Below are 15,426 nucleotides of genomic sequence, written 5' to 3' on the forward strand. Positions count from 1 at the left end.
TCATGAGCGACATTTAAACCTTTAAAACCTTTAATGCGTACGATAAACTAACTGTAAAGGTGTCGTAGAGATTAAGGTTCCCTTGCTGTATAGGGCCAGGAAAGTAGGCCTTAAAATAAAGTAAATTAAAGCATATTAAAGTAAAGCATATATTCTTAGGTGTTTAAAGCATTATAAAGCGTATTCCGTGTTAATTGTCAAATGAACATTATAAAACCACTTTGAAAACAATAAAGTCTTCAGTTTCTTCTTGGAAGCCACAATATCTTCAGTCTTTCCAATGACTAATAGATTCAAAATTTCACAGGTTTGAGATTTTCAAGTTAGAGTAGGAGGAAAAAAAATAACGTGATTTGAAAAACACCAAGTGCCATCCAAGTAGGTCATTAACAATGCCTCTAATAACCCTGAATAAGTAATTAGAAAATGATAACGAGCAATCATGCTAATCATCTGTCATGCTAATCGCTTTAACTCGACCTTCGTTGAAATTATCCCTCCCTCTTAATGTTTCGACCAAAATAGCTGGAGATTAACTAGGCTCATAAGGAAACAGATTTACCTAATGGCGTAATATTACCAATTCTTCTACAAATGAGAAGAGAATCTCTTGTTGCTAACATGCGTAAATGAACAAATAACTTAAGAGCTAAGAAATTAGCATTTTTCTTATCAAAAGCAGGTTAATATCATTTGGGTCTACACCTCCATAAGCATCAACATCCAGATAAGAGCGTTTTAAATTCAAGGCACCTAAAACTTTCAACTAGGCTCCACAAAGTACAAGAAGAGTTAGAAGGCCCAGGCCTAAATGGACGAGGACTATGCGTTAAGAAATCAGCAGTCTTTCTTAGAAGCAAAGGAAAAATGTCCTTTTGGTTTACACCTTCATAATCATCAAGGTCCAGATAACAGCGTTTTAAATTCACTGGACCTAAAACTTTCAACTAAGTTCCACAGGACACTAGAACAGTTGGTAGACCCAGGCCTAAATGGTTGAGGACTATGAAGCGTAGAGTAGGAGATGAATGGAGAAGTATTGATTTAAAAGCTCAAGATAGACTACTGGTGCAATCTAGGTACTAGAAGAATTGGAAGACCAAGGCCTAAATGGGTGAGGACCATGAAGTGTTAAGTAGATGATGAATGGAGAAGCATTGATTTAAAAGCTCAGGATAGACTACCGGTGCAATATAGGTACTAGAACAGTTAGAAGACCAAGGCCTAAATGGGTGAGGACCATGAAGTGTTAAGTAGATGATGAATGGAGAAGTATTGATTTAAAAGCTCATGATAGAGACGACTTGCGAAATCTAACTGAGGTCCTTTGCGTCAATAAGCGTAGGAGGAGATGATGATGATGATGATGTTGAGAAGTTAAATCAGTAGAAACAGAAAGGAGAATGTAAATGGTTCCACTTTTCTCTACTTACTGTCAACCCCCGAGCCAAAAGGGGTTACATTCTCGGTTTGGACAGTGAGTGAAAGAGCTATCTGGTTTTAGCAATTGATAAACTGTTAAGTCTACAAGACCTCGCACTGCAGATTCAAGGGTGGCCTACGATTTGTCACTAGCTTGTACCAGAATATGTTTCTTTCATTGTCAAATTCTGCTGATTTTCAGTTAAACCCTTAAGTCTCAAAGCAACAGCCCTTAAACGTATGTGGGGCTACTCTTTATTTTGCATTTCATTTACCTACTTTTGCAGATTAAATTTCCTTATTTCCTTTCCTAACTGGGATACATTCCTTATTGGAGACATGGGATTGCCATATCTGGCTTTTCAAACTATGGCTCTAGCTTAAATAATAATAATAATAATAATAATAATAATAATGATAATAATAATAATAATAATAATAATAATAATAATAATAATAATAATAATAATAATAATAATAATAATAATATTAATAATAATAATAATTTTTCTTTGCACAAGGGGTTAACTACTGTACTGTAATTGTTCAGTGGCTACATTCCTCTTGGTATGGGTATAAGAGACTCTTTAGCTAGGGTAAGCAGCTCTTCTAGGAGGACACTCCAAAATCAAACCATTATTCTCTAGTCTTGGGTAGTGCCATAGCCTCTGAACCATGCCCTTCTACTGTATTGGATTAGAGTTCTTTTGCTTGAGGGTACACTTGAACACGCTTTTCTATCTTATTTCTCTTCTCCTTGTCTGTTTTGAAGTTTTTATAGATTATATATAAGATATCTAATCTAATGTTGTTACTGTTCTTGAAATATTTTGTTTTGGTTATTCATTATTTCTCTTGTACTTTATCTTTTTCCTTATTTCCTTTTCTCACTGGGCTATTTTCCCCTGTTGGAGCCCCTGTGCTTATAACATTTTGCTTGTCCAACTAGGGTTGTAGCTGGGCTTTTAATAATATACATATGTATATATATATATATATATATATATATATATATATATATATATATATATATATATATATATATATGTATATATCTATACATGTATATATGTATATATGTATATATATATATATATATATATATATATATATATATATATATATATATATATACATATTTATATATGTATATATATATATATATATATATATATATATATATATATATACATATATACATATATATATATATATATATATATATATATATATACATATATATATATATATATATATATATATATATATATATATATATATATACATATATATATATATATATATATATATATATATATATATATATATATATATATATATATATATATATATATACAATATATATATATATATATATATATATATATATATATATATATATATATTATATATATATATATATATGTATATATATATATATATATATATATATATATATATATATATATATATATATATATATATTTATATATATTGCTCTTTAATATATAGGAAAGATGTTCTTATCCGTCTACCTGTTTGTTTGTTTGTGAGCGCAATTATGTAGAAATACGTTAACGGATTTTCAGCAAATTCTAACAACGGATAGATATGATGGTCTGGAAGAACCCATTAAATTTTGGAGGTGATCCGGATCAACTTCATGATTCTTATCATTATTGTAATAATTATCTCTGGTATTCAATCACGCTCAGTGATGAGAGGGGACACCCGAAGGGGTACACTCGGAAACCACTCTCTCCCACAAATTGACGAACCAGCAGGTTGTAGTTAGGAAAAGGGGATGGGAAGTGTGGAAATTGTGTGTGTGTGTGTGTGTGTGTGTGTGTGTGTGTGTGTGTGTGTGTGTGTGTGCATATTTATCTAAATATTTAGACGTAATTTTTGACGACTCGTTTACATAAATAACAGTAGATTCATTCAGTGTCCGCATATGAAATATGGAGAGATATGCCCGTAGACTTTAGTAAGATGTTGACAATTTTCATTCCCGGAAGCCTGAAATCTGGCTGTTCTTTTAACCTATGCTATCTTATATCTAACCGTTTTAGTGAGCAAATATGAACTTAACTGTGCAGCCAATAAAGAAAACGGATATTTATTTAAGTTACTTTTAATAAACCTAGCTACCTGGATTACGTAAGGGTACACATATGATATATTCTGATTAATTATCTGTCAACTTGCGGTTTCCTGGAATATGAAGGAATAATGAATCACTGGGAGTTTTAATTCATTAATTAATAACCAATTAGGTGAGTCTTAAATATCGTAGAAAATTACCATAGTTTATAGAATTTGATATTCAATTAATTCGTTATAACTTAGTTCGATAAAATTGAACTCTAGCAGACAAAATTTATTATAAGATACAGCAAAATTTTTCATTTTTTCGCCCAGTCTTGAAAATGAAAACTGTAGGATTTAAGAGAGAGAGAGAGAGAGAGAGAGAGAGAGAGAGAGAGAGAGAGAGAGAGAGAGAGAGAGAGAGAGAGAGAGAGAGAGAGAGAGAGAGAATAAATTCGTTATAATTTAGTTCGATGAAATGGATATCTAAAAACAAAAATTATTATAAAGATACAACAAAAGTCTTAAAGATGAGAACAGTATGATGAGAGAGAGAGAGAGAGAGAGAGAGAGAGAGAGAGAGAGAGAGAGAGAGAGAGAGAGAGAGAGAGATAGTGGTAGTAGTAGTAGTAGTAGTAGTAGTCTGTTAAAACCAACTGGATAAGGAAATATGAAATGTATAATTATTAGCAAATGTACAGAAAAACAAATTTTGACTGGTATATCTCTGGCTTCGAAAACAAATGATGCTAGATTGAACAAAATATGTAGATCTATTATTAATGATAAATTATTAACTATATTCACATAAATATACATATATATATATATATATATATATATATATATATATATATATATATATATATATAATTATATATATATATATATATATATATATATATATGTATATATATATATATATATATATATATATATATATATATATATATATATATATATATATATATATATATACATATACACGTATATAAATATAAATAAATATGTTTATATTGATATATTTGTGCGTGTATATATGCCTGAATGTGTATATGCATATATACATATATATATATATATATATATATATATATATATATATATATATATATATATATATATATATATATATGCAAATATGTATATGTTAGAGTATGCATCTATGTATATGCATGTACTGCATATTTGTATGTATGCATCTATATATAGTATATGCAGGGTTATATGTATATATACACTCGTAGCCGAATGTATGTGCAAGTATGTATATGAGAGAGTATGCATTTATACATATGCATGTACCTGTTTTTACGTGTGTATGCATGTATATGCTTCACTTTATTCTTGAAAAAGCTTAAAAAAAATTATACCAATAATTATAATATACCAAGGTATTTATATGTATAGACCTATTTTATGAATATATATATATATATATATATATATATATATATATATATATATATATATATATATATATATATATATATATATATATATATATTAATAGATATGAATATACATTGTATATCATGGTCTATTTATGCATAGACCTTCCATTTGCTATATATATATATATATATATATATATATATATATATATATATATATATATATATATATATATATATATATATATATATATATATATATATATAATTTGCAAACAAATATATTAATCCTTAAAAATAATAATTCAATTTCACAGAGTAACCCATAAATTTTAGGTCCCCCATAAATGAGTCGGTCGAGTTAGATCTGCCATTCGTGTTGTTAAGTGACGGATAAAGTGCAAAACCCTTTTTTGGTACGATCCCTTGTCAACAGCCATTATTGGTTTGTTGATTTGACAACATTGGATTAGCAGGTTGACCATTAAATTGGAAACCATATCGTATTATTGGGTCCAATAAACAAGTGATTTTATCTTTGATTATGTAAATGTAACGTTATTTGTTTTTAGTTAAGAGTGAGGTAGTAATAGCCGCGATATTTTGGAAATGAGAGTTATCATTAAACCGAAAAGAATGCTATGGAAAAAATCATTACTGCTCCTGAAGAGCACTGGCAACGCCGCTCATTTTCATTGTACGACATTTTTCCCCGATGCGCTCTGGCACCACGTGATACCTCGCCAGGTCGTCGGAAGTTGAAGAGAGGGCGGCAGTGTTGGTCTGGAAGAGTACGAGAAGAGATTTCTGTGCGTCGTTTATCTCGGCCATAGCTTTTACGAGTGATTTTTTTGACGTGTTATAAACTTTCATTGGCTACGAAGCATAAAAAGTCGCCTTTAATTATATCAATAAGGTTTTCTGTTATTCGTAAACAGACGCCTCTAGGAAAATAACTTTGGAGTTACTGAGAAAATGACTGCAATGATTTTGTGCTCTGTTTCGAATAGATATGACCTAACAGTGCCGATTAGAGGATAAGTGTTGTATTTGATCTTCTCAAAAGGGGACATACAGAAAGTATACACTCCATCTTCAGTATTCAATCCATCTTGGTAAAGTATTAGATGTATATAGTTTTATTTTTATATAGGAGGCGTAGTACATATAATGAACATCGTTCTAGAAATATAGGTAATTAAGTAATTATCAAATCTATCTGCCATTGCCATAATAGTACCTAAAAAGGTACATATTTTCTTTTCCATTTGAACTCCAATACCAATTTAAAGAAACAGTTATCATAAAAAACGCAATAAAATATCAATTGAAGTTATTCCACTTATATAATCAATTTATTGATCATATCAATAGATTACCATTATGAATTAATATCATAGATTAGTATGGCATGGCTTAATGGAGAAATCTTTCTTATAATGATTTATTGCTCAGGAAAATATTTAATAAGATATCTAAAGGGTTGCGTTATTATCAATTTATCTTTGATTTGATAAATTCAAAAATGTAATTGCTAAAATAATTTTTGTGATGTCGGTTGTAGTATTTATATGTTTGTGTGTGTGTATGTACACATATACGGCCCCGTATTTATGTATATAATTTCATATATATATATATATATATATATATATATATATATATATATATATATATATATATATATATATACAAAAAAAACAACAACAAGAAATGCAGCAGTTTCTAATCCACTGCAGGACAAAGGCCTCAGACATGTCCTTATTCATGTTTGGGGTTTGGCCAGTTTTCCTTACCACGTCGGCCATTACGGATTGGTGATGGTGGGAGACTTTCACCTATTACTCACAGCAAACCAAGCTAGTATGGCTGGCCCGGACTAGTACAGTTTTGCTGATTATGGCGATACACAAACCCTTTCACCACGTTGAAGTATTCACAGTATTTGTTGGGAGCGACTTGAGATACCTTAACGTGGTGAAAGGATTTGTGTATTGCCATGATCCGCAAAGCTGTACTAGTCCGGGCCACCAATACTAGGTTGGTTTGCTGTGAGCGATTAGGCTATAGTCTCCCGCCACCACCAATTCGTAATGGCCGGCGTGGTGATGAAAACTGGTCAAACCACAGACATGAATGACATATCTGAAGCCTTTGTCCTGCAGTGGACTAGAAACGGCATCATTGTTGTTGTTGTTGTTATATATATATATATATATATATATATATATATATATATATATATATATATATATATATATATGTATATATAGATATATATATATATATATATATATATATATATATATATATATATATATATATATATATATATATATATATATATATATATATATATATATATATATATATATATATATATATATATATATATATATATATATATATATATATATATATATATATATATATATATATATATATATATATATATATATATATATATATATACACGTTCGAGTTCTAGTATATTTGATCTTTTTTCTAGTATTTTAGAATGATTTAAATGTGCAATTTATGTGTCTCTACATTATGTCCCATACTTCTTTCGGTATTTTATTATAACATTCAGATATATATATATATATATATATTTTTTTTTTATGTTGAACTCATGTTCAAATAATACGCAATTACTGAGCAAACAACTTACAAGAGTTGGATTACTTACGTGATCTACCTAACATTACGTTGCGGGGGCGCAAAAAAAAAAAAAAAAAAAAAAAAACTTAGGTCGCTTTTTAACTAGCCAACTTTGAGAGATTTACGAGGAATTCTATTCAATCACGTTGTAAAATATAAAGTCTTTAGATAGCTTAGATAACTGTATTGCTGCTTATTAAAAAAAATAAGTTTTTTCTTTATAATTCTCTATAATGAAAACATACCAAAGACCTAAAACTTGATATGATTAAAAACTTAATAAAAAAACTAAGTTTTTTTTTCTTTATAATTCTCTATAATGAAAACATACCAAAGACCTAAAACTTGATATGATTTAAAACATTAAAAAAACTAAGTTTTTTTTTTCTTTATAATTCTCTATAATGAAAACATACCAAAGACCTAAAACTTGATATGATTTAAAACATATTAAAAAAAACTAAGTTTTTTCTTTATAATTCTCTATAATGAAAAGATACCAAAGACCTAAAACTTGATATGATTTGAAACATATCTTTAGAAATAAAAAAAAAAATTAATCAAGAAGGAATAAAATTATGTGATAATTTTTATATGATCAAAGTATAGTCTTCATATAGCTTAGATAATTATATTGCTCCTTATTAAAAACAATTTTTTTCATAATTCACTATAATGAAAACATATCAAAATACCTAAAAATTTATATAATTGGAATCATATATCATTAGAAATAATAATTTTAATCAGTAAAAAATAAAATTATTTGATAAACAACTTTTATATCATTATGATAAATGGAATAAATCAAGGAAGACGTTCATCATCGTCATTATCATCATCATCATCATCATAATCATCATCCATTTTAATCAGTAGAAAATAAAATTATTTGATAAACAACTTTTACATCATTATGATAAATGAAATAAATTAAGGAAAACGTTCATCATCGTCATTATCATCATCATCATCATAATCATCATCCTTTGCCAGTCTGCTGAAGGACAAAAGCCATAGAATTGTCCTTCTACGCACATCTGTTTATGGTCTTTCTAGGTTAGTCTATATATTCACATTTTCTAGCTCGTCAATTTATAGTCCTTCTCTTCCTTCCCCTACTTTATTTGCAATCTCTAGGGACCCTTTTTGTTAATATTCTTGTCCTATTATCCGTCATTCTCATTATGTGCCCAGCCCATGTCCATTTCTTTTCCTAACATGTTATAAGAATATCCTTTTCTTTAGTTTGCTCTCGTATCCATGTTGCTCTTTTTTCTGTATCAGTGTTATTATTCTCATTATTATTTCTATAGATCTTTGAGTTATAACCAGTTTATGTTCTAAGGCTTTCGTATGGCTCCCAGCTTCTGATGATGAGTTATTACTGGTAGGCCCATCTGATTAAACACTTTTCTATTTAGAGAAAGAGACATTTTACTTTTCTTAATCCCAATTGGTTTACCAAAAGCCCTTCAATCCATGCTTATCCTTCTTTTAATTTCAGTCTCGTGTCCTAGGGAAACACTTAATCTCTGTTTTAAGTACGTATATTCATTAACAATCTCTAGAGGTTCGTTCATAACCCGTATTTGTTGTTTCTCTGTATGTTTATTGAACATTATCCTAATTTTACTTATATTCATTTTCAGTCCTACATTTCTGCATTCTCTATTCAGGTCATCTATCATCTTTTACCGATCACCTTCATGCTTCACTAAATGGAACTTTGTCATCTGAAAATCTTGAGTTGTTAAGGTATTCCCCATTAATATTAATTCCTATATTCTCCCAATCTAAATTCATAAAGAGCTTCTTCTAAGCACTCCTTAGAAGAATCGGAATTTTCTCACTCTCTTTATGTCATTTTAGGATTGCTGTACTTCCTATAATGATTATCTTTAAGTGTTCTAACATATGATTAATCTATCCCTTGTTTCTGAGGGGCTTTCATTACTACTGAAGTTTTGACGGAATTAAAAAGCTTTCACATCGTCTATAAATGCAATACCTATTAGTTTAGTCATTTTTCATGGATATGGTCAGTTGTCGATTGCCTGCTTTTAAATCCTGCCTGGTCTCTTGGTTGATTAAAGTCTAGCGGTTTTTCTATTCTGCCTAATTGATCCATGTAAATCTTTTATATATATCTGAGAATGAACATATTGGGCGGTAATTTTTCAGGTCTTTTGTTTCTCCCATTTTTGTGAATTAGTATAATGACGAAGATTTTCTAAGCTGTTGGTATATAACATTCTTGCAAACATTTTGTATAAAGTTCAGTGTTTTACTACCATGAAATCTACTCCATCTATTATTAAATCAACTGTTAGTTCATCTTCTCTAGCGGCTTTACCTATTTTCATGTCTTTTAAAGTTTTCTTCACTTCTTCCACTATTACGTTTGGTACCTACTCAGGTTTTTCATTATTTTTATTGGAAATGATACTTTTATATCACTATTATATGGCATTGTACAGAAATCCTCTGTAAATTGTATCACTCCATCTTTATTGTTGATAATATTTCTTCTTATATCACTACTGTATGGCATTGTATAGAAATCCCCTGTAAATTTTATCACTCCATTTCTATTGTTAATAATAATTCAATTTTCATCCTTTATAATAAGTATGTGTTATCGTCTTGTTCCAATAAATATCTAATGTTTTTTTAAAGTATAAAAAAAGTTTAGATGATATGGAACTAGTTTTTCTAAGCAGGAGAGATGAAAAATAAACGTAATAGCGATGATCTCCTACTGAAAAGTGTGGAAAAATCAATTTCTGTTCCATTTCGGGGTTAAGGTAGGGGAAGGCGGGGGATGGAGGCATTTAAGGGGGGTTTAAGGGGGGGGGGGGTGTTGGGAGAATTCACTTTAGAAAATGATGTCGGTGTTCGGTGCCAATCCATCAAAGAAACATTAAGAAAACGTATTTCAGCCACTAAAAATTTCGCGAGGAATTTAGTAGCGCGTTGGAATATCTCGACTTGTTAGTTTAGTCGATACAATCATGAAGTTAACTCGTAGGTTTCGTTATCCTATTCAAGGTTGATGAATATTGGAACTGATTGAACTGTTGTTTTGGTATTTTTAGCCGAATAGCTTGCATATTGCATGTCTCGTGGGTGAATAGTCTTGTACATTTATTGAGGGTTCACACAGAATAGCTTGCATTTTGCATATCCCTTGGGTAAATAGTCTTGACACATTTATTGAAGGTACACACAGAATAGCTTGCATTTTGTATATCCCTTGGGTAAACAGTCGTACATATTTACGAGTGTACAGCGTCACTTTTATTCGGTCAATAAATAGAAGAATCATTTAACAATCGCCTGGCTATGGAGACACATCTATTCCAAAGACTTGATTCATGATTTTGGATCAAGTTTCCAAAATAGGTCTTGTGTGAGGTTGGTTATTCGACCTGATATTGTCTTATTGGACTGAACATTTCGTTTGGAACTTTGTATTTTCCATGCAATAAGATATAATGTGTATTTTTTTCCAAACTTATATAATTGAATTATATACATATGATATATATTTTAAACAGTAGTTTATATTAAAAGCTAATTGAAGGAATTTGAGTGAAAACGATCTGAGTAAATTAGATCTAATCAGAGAGACGACTGTCGAAATCCAGAAATTAAACAGAGGCCCTTTGCGTCAATAGGCGTAGGAGGAGATGATGAAGAATCATTTTTATGGGTGAGATAATTGCAATTTCTGCTCATGATTATGAACGAACTCTTCCTTCGATATCAATTTAGCTCTTTTTTGCCATCAGACTTTAATTTTTTGTCTTTATCAGATGACATTTGCACATTAGAATCGTCCAATAGGGCATTAAGCTTAATTAGGAAATCATCCTTAAAAATGCAGCATTGTTGAAAAAAAAAAGTTTAAATAGCAGGCGAATGAAGTTCAAGTAAACATTGTGTCAAATCATGCATCTATAATGAAGTAATATAAATTATATTTTAAGAAATTAATCTAACAACATAAATCATTGTTTATTTATTTATTTATTTATTTATTTAGTGAAGTTTTGGGACGCTCAGTTACAAAGAGAAAGCCATGGATATCAAATGATACTTGGGATACAATAAAAAGGAGACAAAGACAGAAATTGATTGTTGAATGATTTCGAGGAAGAAATGAAAAATAAAAAGGTAGAACATGCTAAGTATTGCCATATTTACTTGTTTTTCTTATTTAATTAGAGTTAAAGTTACATTAACTGATAAAGGGAACATGTCATAGATTATCTTATGTTAGTCTCTCATCCTGATGGCTAGGAGAGTGTTTGTCGATTTGGTATCTAAAATCGTTTCATATAGTTACATTAACTAATAAGGGGAAGCATGTCAAGGATTACATTAGGTTAATCTCTCGTTTAGATAGTTACATTAACTGATAAGGGAAGCATACCAAGGATTACATTAGTTTAGTCTCGTTTCAAATAGTTATATTAACTGATAAGGGAAGCATGTCAACGATTACCATAGCTTAGTCTCTCGTTTTAAATAGTTATATTAACTGATAAGGGACGCATGTCAAGGATTACATTAGGTTAGTCTCTCGTTTCAAATAGTTATATTAAGTGATAAGGGAAGCATGCCAATGATTACATTAGGTTAATCTCTCGTTTCAAATAGTTACATTAACTGATAAGGGAAGCATGTCAATGATTACCTTAGGTTAGTCTCTCGTTTCAAATAGTTACATTAACTGATAAGGGAAGCATGTCAATGATTACCTTAGGTTAGTCTCTCGTTTCAAATAGTTACATTAACTGATAAGGGAAGCATGTCAATGATTACCTTAGGTTAGTCTCTCATTTCATATAGATACATTAACTGATAAGGGAAGCATGTCAAGGATTACATTAGGTTAGTCTCGTTTCAAATAGTTATATTAACTGATAAGGGAAGCATGTCATGGATTACCTTAGGCTAGTCTCTCGTTTCAAATAGTTACATTAAGTGATAATGGAAGCATGTCAAGGATTACATTAGGTTAGCCTCTCGTTTCAAATAGTTACCTTAACTGATAATGGAAACATATGGAATAGCTTGGGTTAGTCTTTCTTTACGATAGCTAAAATTGCGTTAATTGATTTAGTACCTGAAATCATTTCAAATTCTAATGTAATTACTATAAGACCTATAATGGTATCTTCTTTATTATTATTATTATTATTATTATTATTATTATTATTAAATGATAAGCTACAACCCTAGTTGGAAAACCAGGATGCTATAAGCCCAGGTGCCCCAACAGGGAAAATAGCTCAGTGAGGAAGGGAAACTATGCAAAATACCCTGAAGCTTCAAAGAGCTTAAGACTTTGAACATAACACAACATGATTATTTAGATGATCGGATACTTTTTAGAATAGATTCTCTTCTCTATAAATTTTGCACGTTAATTTGATCTTTAAAGTTTGTATATTTGAGACACTTGTGAACTTAAAAACTATAATCGATTAATGTCTTGCTTTTTTATCCAAATAGAAATGTTTAAAATATTGCTAATATTTTATTTTGTGTTAAATGTTTCTTATTTATTATTGTACTGAGAAGTCCTATTATTATTATTATTATTATTATTATTATTATTATTATAATTATTATAATTATAATTATTATTATTATCATTATTATTATTATTATCATTATTATTTGCGAAGCTACAACCCTAGTTGGAAAAGCAGGATGCTATAAGCGCAGGGGCTCAAGCCAGGCAAATAGCCCAGTGAGGAAAGAAAACAAGAAAAATAGAATATTCCAAGAACAGTAATATTAAAATAAATATATCCTATATAAACTATAAAAACTTTAACAAAACAAGATGAAGAAAAATAAGATAGAATAGTGTGCTCAAGTGTACCCTCAAGCAAGAGAACTCTAACCCTAGCAAACAAAGAATGATATTTTGTATATGATTACAGTTTATACATAAAATACTCTAATAATGATAAATCATAGAAAACTGCACCTATTAACTAAATAAAAGATATCGGTTTATATAGTTAGGCAGGGGAAGATCTTGAAAGACGAAGGGAGATTTTATCATTTTATTATTGATTACATTTTCATTTCCTAATATATAATATATTGGATATAATATAATAATGTAATATATTGGACAGAGGAAATTGGACTTGCTTAGCCTTTTGTGTGGATTTTGATTGTGATCCAACGAATATATTGCTGATGTTGATAATTAAGTTTTGATATTACAATAATAACTAGAGGGGCATTCAGTAGAGCTTGTTTCTCGACCTTTTACTTGATCTTGACCTTTGACCTTTATATGTATTAATTGGCGTGGATTTTCATGCACTCAAGTATGAAGCAAGTTTGAAGTTTCTGTGACAACGATGTCCAAACGTATGGATGATTACGTGAATTGGGCATTTTGCTTGACATTGATCTTTGAACTTGACTTTCCAAAATTATATAATTTCCAACTTTTCCCATGATAGATAATCCGTGCAAGTTTCATTATTTTACGATTGAAATTGTGGCCAAGAAGCTGTTCACAAACAAACACACACACAAATAAACTCACAAACACAAACAAACACACAAACAGAGGGTAAAACATAACCTCCTTCCAACTTCGTTGACGGAGGTAACAACAACAACAAAGGCAGCTGTGTCTAGTCCACTGCAGGGCAAAGGTCACAGTTACATATTTGGGGTTTGGTCAATTTTGATCACCACATTGGCCAGTGGGGATTGGTGATGGTGGGAGAAATAGCTAGTGATTTTAGCCTCCTGGAAACATTGTAAACATTTTACAATCTTAATAAGGAGAGAATTGTACCTCCGTACTATGGCCTTCCACTGTCTTGGATTAGAGTTCTCTTGCTTGAGGCATGCTGTTCTATCTTATTTCTCTTCCTCTTGTTTGTTTTGATTGTTTATTACTTCTCATGTAGCTTATCTATGTCCTTTCCTCAATGGGCTATATTTGAGTCCTTTGGCTTGTAGCATCCTGTTTTTCCAACCAGGGTTATAGCTTAGCGAGTCATAATAATAATAATAATAATAATAATAATAATACAATCTAAATAAGGAGAGAAATTCCAGTGACTTAAGCCTTCTGGAAGTGTTGTAAACGTTATATAGGCTGTCTGAGTCAAGAACGCTTCCAGAAGACTGAAATCACTGTCTGCTCCACCACTTGGACTGAGTTCAAAGGCTCTACAAAGTTTACAACGCTTCCGAAGGGCTAAAATCAATCGATTTTCGTCTGATCGCTCACAGGATACCAATTCATTATTGGTGGCCCTAACTATAGTCAATTTCTTTTAGCGATGCAGATTTGCACCGACTCGCAGCGGTGCCCTATTAGCTCGGAAAAGTTCCGTGATCGCTGATTGGTTGGACGAGATAATTCTAACCAATCAGCGATCAGGAAACTTTTCCGAGCTAAAAGGGCACCGCTGCGAGTCGGTGCAAATCTGCGTCGATAAAAGAAATGGACTATAGTACAGCTTAGCTGATTATTTCGATACCCAAACCCTTTCACCGCATTAAGGTATACCCACTTAGAGAGGTGCTGTATAACGAATAGTAATTACTTATGTTAATGGCTCCCTGATATTTGCGTTAATTAATATATTAGGAGTGGAAAATTTATCAAATCTAATACTAAATAAATACAGAGAATAAGTAAAAAAACAAGGATTTAATTTTCGTCTGAAGTTTTTCTGGTAAATAGTGAAGAAAAAAGTTAGTCCCAGTTTAAAACCATAAAATTAATTCTTCCAAACTCCAGTCGAAGTAATTCTGTAAAGGAAAGAAAACTTTGGATTCCTATAACTTGTGAATTATTCCG

General features: G+C 30.3%; 1 pseudogene; it reads left to right on the forward strand.

Moving 5' to 3' along the window:
* The first annotated feature begins 5,686 nt into the window (after nucleotides 1-5,686).
* Nucleotides 5,687-15,426, forward strand: part of LOC137655919 (opioid-binding protein/cell adhesion molecule homolog) — a 61,743-nt pseudogene continuing 52,003 nt past the window's right edge.

The sequence above is a fragment of the Palaemon carinicauda genome, chromosome 16 (assembly GCF_036898095.1).
Source record: "Palaemon carinicauda isolate YSFRI2023 chromosome 16, ASM3689809v2, whole genome shotgun sequence".
Lineage (NCBI taxonomy): Eukaryota > Metazoa > Arthropoda > Malacostraca > Decapoda > Palaemonidae > Palaemon > Palaemon carinicauda.